Here is a 13,684-nt window from a genome sequence, read left to right on the forward strand (position 1 = left end):
ACCACGATGGTATAGTCACTCACCTAGACCCAGACATCCTGGATTGAGAAGTCAAGTGGGCCCTAAGAATCGTTATTATGAAGAAAACTACTGGAGGTGATGGAATTCCAGCTGAACTGTTTCACATCCTAAAAGATGATGCTGTTAAAGTGCTACATTCAATGTACCCGCAAATTTGGAAAACTCACCAGTGGCCACAGGACTGGAAAAGGTCAGGTTTTATTCCAACCCCAAAGAAAGGCAATGCCAAAGAATGCTGAAACTACTGTATAATTGCACTCATTTCATGTTCTTCAAGGTAATGCCCAAAATCCTTTGAGCTACCTTTGACATTACATGAACTGAGAACTTCCAGATGTACAAGCTGGGTTTAGAAAAACCAGAGGAACCAGAGATCAAACTGCCAATGTTCACTGGATCATGAGAATTGCATGAGAATTGCATGAGAATTGCAAAACACATCTGCTTTACTGAGTAAACTAAAGCCTCTGATACTACACTTGATCTTAGCCAAAAGGCCGAGAAGCGATTCCAATCCCAAAGAAAGGCAATGCCAAAGAATGCTCAAACTACCGCACACTTGCACTCATCTCACACGCTAGTAAAGGAATGCTCAAAATTCTCCAAGCCAGGCTTCAGCAATATGTGAACCGTGAACTTCCAGTTGTTCAAGCTGGTTTTAGAAAAGGCAGAGGAACCAGAGATCAAATTGCCAATATCTGCTGGATCATCGAAAAAGCAAGAGTTCCTGAAAAACATCTATTTCTGCTGTATTGACTATACCAAAGCCTTTGACTGTGTGGACCACAATAAACTGTGGAAAATTCTTCAAGAGATGGGAATACCAGACCACCTGACCTGCTTCTTGAGAAATTTGTATGCAGGTCAGGAAGCAACAGTTAGAACTGGACATGGAACAACAGACTGGTTCCAAATAGGAAAAGGAGTGCATCAAGGTTGCATATTGTCACCCTGCTCATTTAATTTATATACAGAGTACATCATGAGAAACGCCGGGCTGGAAGAAGTACAAGCTGGAATCAAGATTGCCGGGAGAAATATCAATAACCTCAGATATGCAGATAACACCACCCTTATGGCAGAAAGTGAAGAGGAACTAAAAAGCCTCTTGATGAAGGTGAAAGAGGAGAGTGAAAAAGTTGGCTTAAAGCTCAACATTCAGAAAATGAAGATCATGGCATCTGGTCCCATCACTTCATGGGAAATAGATGGGGAAACAGTGGAAACAGTGTCAGACTTTATTGTTTTGAGCTCCAAAATCACTGCAGATGGTGATTGCAGCCATGAAATTAAAAGACGCTTACTCCTCGGAAGGAAAGTTATGACCAACCTAGACAGCATATTAAAAAGCAGAGACATTACTTTGCCAACAAAGGTCCGTCTAGTCAAGGCTATGGTTTTTCCTGTGGTCATGTATGGATGTGAGAGTTGGACTGTGAAGAAAGCTGAGCACCAAAGAATTGATGCTTTTGAACTGTGGTGTTGGAGAAGACTCTTGAGAGTCCCCTGGACTGCAAGGAGATCCAACCAGTCCATTCTAAAGGAGATCAGTCCTGGGTGTTCATTGGAAGGACTGATGTTGAAGCTGAAGCTCCAATACTTTGGCCACCTGATGTGAAGAGCTGACTCATTTGAAAAGACCCTGATACTGGGAAAGATTGAGGGCAAGAGGAGAAGGGGATGACAGGGGATGAGATGGTTGGATGGCATCACTGACTCGATAGACACGGGTTTGGGTGGACTCTGGGAGTTGGTGATGGACAGGGAGGCCTGGCGTGCAGCGGTTCATGGGGTCATAAAGAGTCAGACACGGACACGACTGAGTGACTGAACTGAAGTGAACTGAACAGGGTTGGTCAATTTAGGCCAGCCACCACAGTCAGACAATGTACCCAAATTAATGGAAATCCACTGTAAAGCATGTCAAAGAGTACCTCAAAATAAAGTCCTAGCTATGCTACCATAAGCCAAATAAAAATAAATAATAAAATAAAATATAAAATGTATAAAATATGCTATGCTATACTAAGTCGCTTCAGTCGTGTCCAACTCTGTGCGACCCCATAGACGGCAGCCCACCAGGCTCCGCCATCCCTGGGATCCTCCAGGCAAGAATACTGAAGTGGGTTGCCATTTCCTTCTCCAACACATGAAAGTGAAAAGTGAAAAGTGAAAGTTAAGTCGCTCAGTCGTTGTCCGACTCCTAGCGACCCCATGGACTGCAGCCTACCAGGTTCCTCCGTCCATGGGATTTGCTAGGCAAGAGTACTGGAGTGGGTTGCCATTGCCTTCTCTGATATAAAATATAAATAAAATAAAAATAAGTTGTAAAACTAACCTTAACATTTCTGATTACACAACAGCCAAACTGGGGTTAGATATCCCACTCCGTTTAGCCCTAAACCCAAATGATTCTAACAACAGCATTATTTACCAGCGTACTACTGGCGGTAGCCTAAAACTCAAAGGACTTGGCAGTGTTTCATACCCTTCCAGAGGAGCCTGTTCTATCATTGATAAAGCCCGATAAACCTCACCAACCCTTGTTAATACAGTCTATATACTGCACACCATAAAAGAAATAATAGTAAGTGTAATAATCAGGCATAAAAACATTAGGTCAATGTGTAACCTATGGGATGGGAAGAAATGTGTTATATTTTCTACCTCAAGAACATACAATATTTTCTAAGAAAGCTTTTATGAAATAAAAAGCCAAAGGAGGATTTAGTAGTAAATTAAGAACAGAGCGCTTAATTCAATCAGGCCTGAAAGCACGCACACACTGCCCTTCACCCTCCACAAACGTCAAAAACTTCTTTTAACTTATTAACAAGTATCAAACATATCAGCAGAGATTAAGTCACAAGGTAAGCATACTGGAAAGTGGGCTTGGATGAATCAAAAAGTGTGGCTTAAACAAATGCACTTACTTTATACCCAAGAGACTGCATGCTATGTGAACACTGGGAACTAAAACTAGCCCAGACTTCCCACCAAACTCAACTATTAAAAGGAAATTAAATAAAACACTTATTCAATATCTTAAGTATAGGAGACAGAAATTTTAATTTGGCAGTTTAGAGAAAGGACTGTTAAAGGAATGACACCAAAAAGCAATAAAAGTAGCAAAAACCAAAGTTTACCCCCTTTGACCTTTTGTACCGAATATGATGATTTAACTAGAAAACTTGAACAAAGAGAACTTCAGTTAAACCCCCTAAAACCAGAAGAGCAATTTATGAACAGTTTATAAAGACAAACTCACCTAATGGACAAAACAGTGAGAAGATCCGAGAGTAGAGGCGACAAGCCTAAAAGCCTGGTGCTGGCTGCGGTAACATGATGTTGCTTCCCCAGCAGTCAAGATCAGAGGGGAGAGTAACTGAACGTCCTCCTTCCACTGACTCTTTCCTCCTGGATCCTCCACCATACCTCTAAAGCACGGATTCCCTAGCAAGCTCTCCAGGCCCTGCAGTATTACTTCCGGTTGGCTTTGGGCTTCTAAAGAGGAAAGCTTGAATTTTTTTTGGTCTCCATTCTCTTGTATTTGACCCAAAGGGTTTCTGGGATCACTGTACGTTTGCTTATGTCAGCTTTCCATTATAAAAAAAAATAGCCCAACAGACACAGCTATAGTATTGGTCAGTTATTAGCATGTAATTGATGAAACAAAATCTGTTGCATACAATCAACAGTGATTGTGCTCACAGGGCTGTGAGTCAGCTGGGGAGTCTGTTGATCTAAGAGCATCTGAGTCAGCTCCACGTCTCTTATTGTCCTGGATCCACAGGGTTAGCTAATCAGGATTTTTCAGTAATGACATCTTTTAAATCTACTGGCCACACTGAGTTCCCAGGTTGGTTGGTTTGCTTGTAGGTTTTTTCATTTGCCTCTTTCCCCTTCCTTCTGCCCCTAACCCGACTCCCCTGTGTTTAAAATGTGGCTTTATAAAAGTTTTAAGACACAGTAGCTTGTTTCTCTGACTTTTAAATTCCAATTTTTAAAAAGATTTTTTAAAAGATGCCTTTTCTTTTATCTACTACATTTATGAAATTTACAGAGACATTTTAGTTTATTATTTCTACACCTGTCAATTCCCAGAACAGGTGGGTAAGAAATCTGTTTATTACACTAAGATATCAAGGGCTCTTTTTATTACAACTATATCAAGACATTCTTTTCTTTTCTGGTATTATTATTCACAGAGGAATGATCACCTTCTGTCCTTAACTTGAAATGAAAGTTCTAGCTAGACATTTAATCAAACATCCAGCACTTTCAAAGGCTTCTCAGGCTATTTTGCCAGTTATCTGAGAAGGAATGATGATGAAAAGAAGCTCTGAAACCTCCCCAGAGAATCAGTGATGAAAAAATAAATTACTCCTAGAATGGATAAATCTTCTGTGGTTGATGGGATGGGAGTTTGCTAATTTAGGGTCACCTACTTAGGAATGACTTTGTATGGTTTACAGATTAATCATAAATATTAATGGCAGAGGTTACTGAAGTAGAAAATAAAGGCTTACAAATACATATATCTGCAAATATTCATCATGGAAACTTTATTGAATGAAAATGAACCACATTTCCAGCCTGGATGGGAGGGGAATTTGGGGGAGAAACAATACATGTATATGTATGGCTGAGTCCTTTTGCTGTCTACCTCACACTGTTACAACATTGTTAATTGACTATACCCCAATACAAAATAAAAAGTTTAAAAGAAAAGAAAATGAGCCACATATCTAGGAAGCAAGCCTACATTAAAGACTAGAATATGGAATCAAAGTTCACCCAGTATAACTTCAGGGCATGTGGCTCAATTGCACATGACCTTCTACTCTCCCACCACCATTTCTTGCTAACACTTCTGAATATGTATGTCACCCAGCTTTGGGCCCCAGAAATGCATGTGGAAGGACAACAGTTAATTGTGATCTGAAGAGACTCAGTCATGCTAAGAAGTCTGGTAGTGTGGTTCAGAGCATTGGCTCTGGAGTCTGACATACTCAGACCTGTGTCTTGCTCTTAGACTTTGGGCAAATCACTCAACACCCCTGAGCCCCTTCTAGGGATTCAGAGAGCTTGTCTCTTCTGGGGAAGATTCTAGTCCTAGGATCAGCCTCCTTGAGCACCACTCCATCAGCTCCTCCCCACTCCTGCCCACCCACGAGGCCTCTGAAATTCCCTCCTGGGATTTTTGTAGGGAAAAGAACCTGAGCCTTCCCTCTGGTAGAGACTTGGGGCTCTGGGCCCTTTATTTCCTAACTCACTGCCTTTAGAAGCATTTATCTTTGTCCCTCACACCCCACCCAGTCAAGCATAAAGGCCTCCAAGCATTAAAAGGAAAAAAACAGCAGAAAAACACTCAATAAATTATCTAGTCAGAGTTAAATAGAATTAAATAATTTTAAGGATATTGATGAGAATTCAACATGATAATGTATGACAAAGCATATAAAGCACTTAATGTGGATATACAATAACATCTCAATTAATATTATTATTATTATTGTCTACTGACCACCTTATAAGAGCAACGTTTTATAAACCAGAGGATCAACACTTGATATTGAACCTCTTGGGCAGTTTGCCTTCCCAGGTGGCTCAGTGGTAAAGAACCTGCCTGCCAATGCAGGAGATGCAGGAGACATGGGTTCGATCCTTAGGTGGGGAAGATCCCCTGGAGTAGGAAATGGCAACCCACTGCAGTATTCTTTTTTTTTTTTTAATTTTATTTTATTTTTAAACTTTACATAATTGTATTAGTTTTGCCAAATATCAAAATGAATCCATCACAGGTATACATGTGCTCCCCATCCTGAACCCTCCTCCCTCCTCCCTCCCCATACCATCCCTCTGGGTCGTCCCAGTGCACTAGCCCCAAGCATCCAGTATCGTGCATTGAACCTGGACTGGCATCTCGTTTCATACATGATATTTTACATGTTTCAATGCTATTCTCCCAAATCTTCCCACCCTCTCCCTCTCCCACAGAGTCCATAAGACTGTTCCATACATCAGTGTCTCTTTTGCTGTCTCGTACACAGGGTTATTGTTATCATCTTTCTAAATTCCATATATATGCATTAGTATACTGTATTGGTGTTTTTCCTTCTGGCTTACTTCACTCTGTATAATAGGCTCCAGTTTCATCCACCTCATTAGAACTGATTTAAATGAATTCTTTTTAATGGCTGAGTAATACTCCATTGTGTATATGTACTACTGCTTTCTTATCCATTCATCTGCTGATGGACATCTAGGTTGCTTCCATGTCCTGGCTATTATAAACAGTGCTGCAATGAATACTGGGGTACACGTGTCTCTTTCAGTTCTGGTTTCCTTGGTGTGTATGCCCAGCAGTGGGATTGCTGGATCATAAGGCAGTTCTATTTCCAGTTTTTTAAGGAATCTCCACACTGTTCTTCATAGTGGCTGTACTAGTTTGCATTCCCACCAACAGTGTAAGAGGGTTCCCTTTTCTCCACACCCTCTCCAACATTTATTATTTGTAGACTTTTGGATCGACACTGCAGTATTCTTGCCTGGGAAATCCCATGGACAGAAGAGCCTGGCACGCTACAGCCCATGGACTTGCAAGAGTCTGACACAACTGAGCGACTGAGTGCTCAAAGCACACACAAGACAGACTTAAATTCAAATTCTGGCTCCTTCTTTTTAAGGACATGCAAGGGCTTCCCTGGTGGCTCAGACAGTAAAGAATCCGCCTGCAATGCAGGAGACCTGGGTGCGATCCCTGGCTTGGGAAGATCCCCTGGAGTAGGAAATGGCAACACACTCCAGTATCCTTGCCTGGAAAATCCCATGGACAGAGAAGCCTGGCGGGCTGTCGTCCATAGACTCACAAAAGAGTCAGACACAACTGAGCACACACACACACACACACATCTTATCATGACTATTTTCCCTATCTACTAAAAGATAATAATAGTTAACATTTATTGAGCAGTTACTCTCTGACACCCCTGTTCTAAGCAATTTGTTTAACCCTCACAACTCTTAAGAGGTGAGGATTGTTATTATTTTCTAGATGAGGCAACAATGCAAACAAGTTTTACAACTAGACGAACAGCACACAACAGATTATTGTATGTCAAACCCAGGCGGAGAGCCCAAAAGCTTAACCATGTCATCCTTGTTCCCCTTAGTTTTCCTCTGATGTTTTAGAAATGAATTTTATTTTCCCTCAAGATTCTTGCAAGTTGAGATTTACTTTCTATTTGTTATCTATACAAGCTGCAATTCTTATAAAACCTCTTAAAAAGTCAAACAATGTAAATGTATATACAGTAAAAGGGAAGGGACTTCCCTGTGGTCCAGTGGGTAAGGCCTCACACTCCTCATGCAGGGGGCCTGGGTTCAACCCTTGGTCAGGGAACTTGATCCCATGTGCCACAGCTAAAGATTCCCACATGCTGCAACAAAGATCAAAGATCTTGCATGCTGCAATTAATACCTGGTGCAGCCAAATAAAATAAATAAAAATAAATATTAAAAAAAAAAGGGAAAGTCTCCTACCCCACACTAGGAAAAGTATGGTCCTCTTTACACACTAGGAAAGCACCATAAATTGTTCAGTGTAGACCTTTCTTAAAAATCTCAATAGCATTCTCTACTGACATCACAATGGCCATAGTAGGAGAAAACCAGTGTCACGAGTTTATAATAGCATGATAATAATATGCAGGAACTATGTCCAGAATTGCTTTCTGACTTCTGATCATTTCTGTTAAACTTTCTTCACTTTACCTCAACCTTTAAGGAGAATTTAGAAGAAGAAAAGTGACTCTGGAGGTAACTCCTAGGAGACAAAATGGCAACTGAGCCCTCCTTCAGACAAGACTCTGGGAAACTGAACACTCCAGTGACCAATCACCATATACATGATGAAAAATTATTACCCAAGCCACCAGAAGGCCCATTATTCATAAAGCAGCATTCAAAAATGGCCATTCCCAAACCACCAGAACAGTCTTTTGCAGCTAAAGGTAAATTCTTAGAATGTGATTCATTCCTTTATTCTACACATATATATTCAGCATCTACCACATTCTACACACTCCTATGTAATATGACTTAAGAAACAGACTTAATCAGAAAATTAGAAAAAACTCTTCATGGAGCATACATTCTAGAGAATGGTAAGAGAAACAAACAAGCAAAGTCATTTAATGAAATATATGATGTGTCAGAAGGTAATAAATATTATGGAGGAAAAATATCAGAGTTAAAAGTGTTGGATAAGGCCCAAGATTTTATTCATGTTGCTTATTTCTCATTTAAGATATTTTCTTCTATGGTCTTAGCTGTGTTTTAAATTTTTTGGCTTTCTTATTGTGAGGTAGAATTGACATACAGAAAAGCACATAAAAATATAAATAGGCAATTATATAAAATATATTATTATAAGGTGAACACCATGTACCCACAACTCCACTCATGAGATAGAATGGCCTACTATACACTGAATATTTGTGTCCCCCCAGAATTCATATCGTTGAAGCCTCATTCCCAATGTGATGGTGTTGGGAGTTGGGCCTTTGGACATGATTATGTCATGAGGGTGAAGCCCTCATGAATGGGATCAGTGCCCTTACAAGAGAGACCCCAAAGAGCTCCCTTGTCCCTTCTACCTTGTGAGGACAGAGTGTAAAGATGGTTGTCTATGAACCAGGAAGCAGGCCCTCTTGCGACAACAAATCTGCTGGTGCTTTGCTCTTGGATTTCCCAGTCTCCAGAACTGTGAAAAATAAATGTTTGTTGTTTAAGCCAATGGTCTATGATATTTTTGTTATCACAACCCAAATGGACTAAGACATGGCCCAATCACAACACCCTCCACAGACTTTCAGAATAGCCACTATTCTGATTTCCACGTTAGTCACTCCCTTGCATTTTAATAGTTTAACTATTATATATACCTTCCTGGGCTTCCCAGGTGGCACTAGTGGTAAAGAACATGCCTGTCAATGCAGAAGACATAAGAGACTTGGGTTCGATCCCTTAGTTGGAAAGATCCCCTGGAGGAGGGCATGGCAACCCACTCCAGTGTTCTTGCCTGGAGAATCCCCATGGACAGAGGAGCCTGTCAGGCTATAGTCCATGGGGTCACAAAGAGTTGGACATGACTGAAGTGACTTAACACACACACACACATATACTTCTCTAAAAAAAGACAGTATAGCTTTTGGGATTTCCTCTGTGATGAGGTGCTTCTTCCATTCCTCTAACCATTTTTCTAAATTGGGTTGTCTCCTTTTTTCTTATTGATTTACAGAAGTTTCTTTCAATTCTGGACACAAGTGCTTGGTTATATACATATATATATATATATATATATATATATATATATATATATATATATAATGCAAATATTTGTCCCTTCTCTGACTGGTGTTCTCACTTCTTACAATGTCTGTGACAGGCATGGAAGAGGCTCTGACCACCTGCAAGGAGGGAGGTTAGCTGATAGCCTCCTGCTGTTGGGTCCTCTGGGGTCCTTCCCAGTGTCTGAACTGCACTTAGGCTTTTTGGGGTGGCCACTGGCCCATGACTGAGCACGTGGTGGCACTCAGGTCTGGCCATTTCTTTCTCTTTTAAAATTAAAACAAAAATTATTTTATTTATTTACTTTTGGCTGTGCTGGGTCTTTGCTGCTGCGAGGGCTCCTCTCTAGTTGCAGCAAATGGGGGCTACTCTCTAGTTATGCTTCTCAGACTTCTCATTGTCGTGGCCTCTCTTGTTGTGGAGCATGGACTCTAGGGCCCATGGGCTCCAGTAGTTGTGGCTCAAGGACTCTAAAGCTCAGGCTCAATAGCTGTGGCATATGGGCTTAGTTGTTCCATGGCATGTGGGATCTTCCTGGACCAGGGATCAAACCTGTGCATCCTGCATTGGCAGGCAGATTCTTTACCACTGAGCCACCAGAGAAGCCTCTCAGCAGGTTAATTTTCATCATGTCTTGTCTTCCAGTGGTTTCATGAGCTCCAGGCTGGTAGGTGCCTTAGGAAAATTATTTCTGGTGGCTTCCAATGGCCTCGGGTGAGATGCTTTGTGGTTTGATTAGGCCAGACACCTTGCAGGCATTTCCTGTCCAGATTTCATCAACTAAGTTCAGGGCTTGAGGGACCCAGCTCATTGAAGCTAGGAGTTCTGGGGGTACAAATTTGTATGAGACAGGCATGTGCCAACTTCTCAGGGGCTCTTTTCCTTCTCTCTTCTACTCTAGCTGTGCTCAGAGCCAAGGCAGCCTTCTCTCTAGTCTCCTGGGATAGGGAATAAGGGAATGGATCCTGGAGGTTCAGTCTTCTTGGGTCCCTTCATAATGCTATAGAATCACAGAGATTCTCTTTTATTGTGACTGTGTCCTGGTCCTGGACATCTGGATCCCAAGATGAATAAAGCTTATTCATCTTCAGTGCTCTGAGAATCTATATCATGGACTACAGGCTACCATCCCCACGTTAAACATTAACCTGGGAGTTCATATATATATATAAACTTTATAAAAGTTTATAAAGTGTATAAAACTTTATATATATGTTTACATATATATATTTAAATAAATATATATATATGTCAATAAATATATATATATATGTCTTCCATAGTTTTAAGATATTATTTCAATATTTCCAATAAGAAGGTTGATCCAAATCACCTAGTGTGATAAATATGGCCACGAATTATTTGCAGCTCTTTCTGTCAAGAGATAGGAAATATTTTCCCTTCCTCTGACTTCAGGCTGGGCATATGATCTGCTTTGACCAACAGAAAGCAGCAGAAGTGACACTGTAGGATTTCCCAAGCTGAAGCCTCAAGGGGCCCTACAACTTGCAGTTCTGCTCAGTTGGAACCCAGCCACCATGAGCACAGTGAGCAACCTAGGTGCTCTGGTTGACAGCCTTAGCTAACTGTCAGATGTGTGAGTGGGGTCACCCGGGGCCAGCCAGCTCCCAGCCAACTTGTCATCTGACTGGAGGCCCATAAATGATCCAAGCAAGATCAACAAAACTGCCCTCAATGAGCCCAGGCCAAATGGATGGTCCACAGAACTGCGATCAATACAATTGTTGTTGTTTTAAACCACAAAGCTTTGAGGCAGTCTCCTATGCAGCAATAGATAACTGACACACCCAGCTCACCAGTTATTAAAAACTGCAACTACCCTAAACTGAAATATTGATGCTAAAAACATCAGTAACTTAGAAACATAGTAACATAATTAATATTTTGAGAAGATATTTATGCAAAATTTGGTAATAAGCTAAGGATATTCTACTTTAGGAAGCACATTATTTGTGGCAGAATTGGATTTTTAATCTTTTTCCTTTTGATTCCAGAAAATCTTTAAGCATACATGATTAGAATGGCCAAGTCCATTTGGATATACTAAAGCCAATTGATCAATAAAATATAATAAGAAAAACTCTACCTTACTTTCTCTAATCCCTTCCCCAAGTGGCCTAAAAGTAGCTCCACAAAAAGCAACTTTAAAAATAAAAACCACTGGACCTAGAGTTTATCATACTAAGCGAAGTAAGTCAGAAAGGGAGAGACAAATACCATAGATATCTCTTGTATGTGGAATCTAAAACACAACACAAATGAACATATCTATGAAAGAGAAACAGACACACGGACACAGAAAACAGACGTGTGGTTGCCAAGATTGGGTGGGGGAGGGAAGGACTGGGAGTCTGGGATTAACAGATGCAAACTAGTATGTATAGGACAGATAAACAACGATGTTGTACTGTATGGCCAGAGAACTGTACTCAATATCCTGGGATAAATCATAATGGAAAATATATGAAAAAGTATATATACATATAACTGAATCACTTTGCTGTACAGCAGAAATTAACACACTGTAAATCAACTATACTTCAATAAAATAAACAAAACTCATTCTTTAACCTAGAAACCTGAGTGTAGAGAAAGGAATAGTCTAACTCTAAGGCCATTCACTTTGTTTCAGGTTAACATCCTAGTCACGTGTTTTGGATAAAATCCTTCTTAACATCTTTCCACAGCAAAGGGCAAAATATTTTGGGGAGCAAAGAATCTTTCACTATGTCTTCCTACTTCAGTATTTTTTTTTTCATCTATGCATCTACAACTAAATTTCTTACTTATACTACTTCTCTTTGGTAAAAATTAATTTGGATGACTAAGTTCTAAAGTTGTTTATGATTCTTTTTAGATTAGTGCATTCAAGGAAACTTTTGAAAAATGTTTTATTTTACAGAAAAAGAATTCCATTTAAAATACAATTTATTCAAAAGATCCCTAAGGAATAAATTGTTAAAACAGTTGGCTCAACAACTATTTTATGATTGAAGGAATTTAATCCTATTTGTAGCTTATTAACAACAATATGAGTCTATTTTGATTTTTTTCAAAGTATACCCTTTATCTCATGTAATTGTATGTGGAAAGTGTTTACAAATTATTCTATAAATTATTCATCAATTTCCAGATGAGTTGTATTTTATTAGATTTGGATGCTAAAGTGCTATAGTGGATATATAATCAAAGTGCTGATGGACTACAGTAATAAAAAACATTTTCTTAGAAATTTTATAAAACTCAATATGTACAGGAGAAGGCAATGGCAACCCACTCCAGTACTCTTGCCTGGAAAATCCCATGGGCAGAGGAGCCTGGTAGGCTGCAGTCCATGGGGTCGCTAAGAGTAGAAAACCACTGACTGACTTCACCTTCACTTTTCACTTTCATGCATTGGAGAAGGAAACAGCAACCCACTCCAGTGTTCTTGCCTGGAGAATCCCAGGGACCGGGGAGCCTGGTGGGCTGCCGTCTATGGGGTTGAAAGGTTGTTGTATCACGCAAATACACCGGGATTCTTGGCCCCCGGAGGAGAAGAATTCAATCCGGGGCCAGAGACGAGGCTTGATCGCTCAGAGCTTTTGTGTAATAAAGTTTTATTAAAGTATAAAGGAGACAGAGAAAGCTTCTGACATAGGCATCAGAAGGGGGCAGAAAGAGTACCCGCTTGCTAGTGTTAACAATGAGGTTATATAATCCAAAGAATGTCTGGAGGTTTTAAAGACCTTATCAGACCTACTCCCATAATTTACATTTTAAGATAACACTGTCCTCAGGCAAGATACATCCTTGTAAAGACCAGGTCTACTTCCATAATTAACATTTTAAGATAACAGAAGGTTGAATCCAAAGACTGTCCTTAGGCAGGATACATTATTGTTATATAATCCTAAGGAATGTGGAGAAAGAAAAAAAGTTTGTCCTTCCTCCGTGAGAATTCCAGACCCCTCTCTCCTTGGGGACCCCTAGACTCCTTATCAACCTGCCTAGGAAATGACTCTCTCATTCTCCCCTTTTCTTTTAGGAGAATTATGTTGCCTAGGGAAAAGGGGCGTCGTTCTCGTTCCATAACTGCTTCCGAGCTGACAAGGGGCATTGTCCCTAAATTGGTGAGGCAACATATTCTCCTAATCCTCATATTGAGGATACCTGATCCAGGGGCCCCAAATAGTAGTTGGAGGAAGCTACAGCAGTAGCAGGAGTTTGAGCAACCATTTGTAACTTAAAAGCTTTCATGCGGCTAGAAACAAATCCAGTTATACAATTACAGATGCAGGGAGCAAAC

General features: G+C 40.3%; 1 pseudogene; it reads right to left on the minus strand.

Annotated features, from left to right (window-relative positions):
* Positions 1-381: 381 nt before the first annotated feature.
* On the minus strand, positions 382-530 carry LOC112445277 (uncharacterized; annotated as a pseudogene).
* Positions 531-13,684: the final 13,154 nt, after the last annotated feature.

The sequence above is a fragment of the Bos taurus genome, chromosome X, assembly GCF_002263795.3.
Source record: "Bos taurus isolate L1 Dominette 01449 registration number 42190680 breed Hereford chromosome X, ARS-UCD2.0, whole genome shotgun sequence".
In the NCBI taxonomy this organism is placed as follows: Eukaryota; Metazoa; Chordata; class Mammalia; order Artiodactyla; family Bovidae; genus Bos; species Bos taurus.